At 35.8% G+C, this 1426-nt stretch overlaps 1 non-coding gene across 1 annotated transcript; it reads right to left on the reverse strand.

The window, feature by feature from the left end:
- Positions 1–879: 879 nt before the first annotated feature.
- Positions 880–950, reverse strand: TRNAE-CUC. The gene has a single exon. It is a non-coding gene; the product is annotated as a tRNA-Glu (tRNA).
- Positions 951–1426: the final 476 nt, after the last annotated feature.

A 1426-nucleotide genomic window follows, 5' to 3' on the forward strand; every position in this document is an offset into this window, starting at 1 on the left:
CACTCGTTTGGTAGATTGATATTCTGTATTGCCTGATTTGTAGTTGGCCCTCAAAAATATCTGTTGAGTGAATGGATGAATTCAGGAAGTTGACTCAGGTCACTGAAAGGTCCCAGTGGTCACTCAAGCCAAGCCTTATTGAGAACTAGCCTAATAGTTGACGCAGCCATTCAGAGACCTAGCCAATTATTGTTCTTACATACATGTGACCATGGAAACATGAACCTATAGAAATTATAACTTCACAAAATGAGAGGAGAATATCCAGGGCCTTTGTTTTATGTTCCCAGTAGCAAATAATATCTGGAAATCAGACCTTCAAGGATAGTGTTTAAAAGTAATTTATAATCTGATCCATTTAATAAAAAGTAGAAATATATATTTGTAAGATGTCACGCTGCCTATGCCTCCTTGCTGGTGACCAAAAACTGATTAGTCTAGGGTTGACCTAAAAACTGTCCACTTTTAATCAGGAATTTTGGTTTAATATAGGCAAAGGCAGGAAAGAATATCCTATTGACAGAATCCTAGTTCTTTTCTCTCCAGAGTATATTTTATGCTCACTGGGTTGAACCAGTTACTCATTTTGTTTCTGCGATTTCAAACTATGTAGAATATTTTTGTAATCTCAATCTATTTTTTGAGTTATGGATGGTTATTAAACTCTTGTTTGAAGTTGTAAAGTTTATATAGAGTACCAGGGCAGCATTTCTCTTACATGGTCAAGAACACAAGAATTAAGGATATTTGATTCTAGTGTTTGGTTTATCCTGTAGTTTTCACATGTTTTACTTCGATATATTTTACTATTCTCTTGACCTTCAAATGATGTTGTAATTTCTGTTTTTTGGCCATGCCATGTGGCTTGCGGGATCTTAGTTCCCCAACCAGGGATTGAACCTGGGCCCAGCAGTGAGAGTGCTGAGTCCTAACCACTGGGCCACCAGGGAATTCCCCACATTTGACTTCTGAGAGGCTTCTTGATAAAAGGGTTCTGAGATCAAGCAAATTTTACTGAAATGATGCAACAGAATCAGGGTTGGGTTAAAAATTATTTTTAACTAGTACGCAGTATATCTGAGTGTGTTATTTAGAATCTTATTCCAGTTGGATATGATTTTTAAATGTGAGTAATTAATACTGACATTATTTAACTTAATGAAGTAATGAACTGCTTAAATGAAATTTTACCAAAAAGGCTTAAATATAAAGTTAAAAATACACTTTAATATAATTATTTGATGGAAAATGATGAAAAATGAATTAACTCCATGCTTTCTTAAAGAGACTGTGGTAAATACAGTAGCTTTCCCTTCATGCCTCAGGGTTATCTCTGGGAATACTGTGCAGTGTTAAGAAACAATGAAGCCTGCCTTCACAGCTCTGTGTGAGCCTCTTTGCCTTCAGATCCCTTAGTTCTTTGAGT

The sequence above is a fragment of the Cervus elaphus genome, chromosome 16 (assembly GCF_910594005.1).
Source record: "Cervus elaphus chromosome 16, mCerEla1.1, whole genome shotgun sequence".
Lineage (NCBI taxonomy): Eukaryota > Metazoa > Chordata > Mammalia > Artiodactyla > Cervidae > Cervus > Cervus elaphus.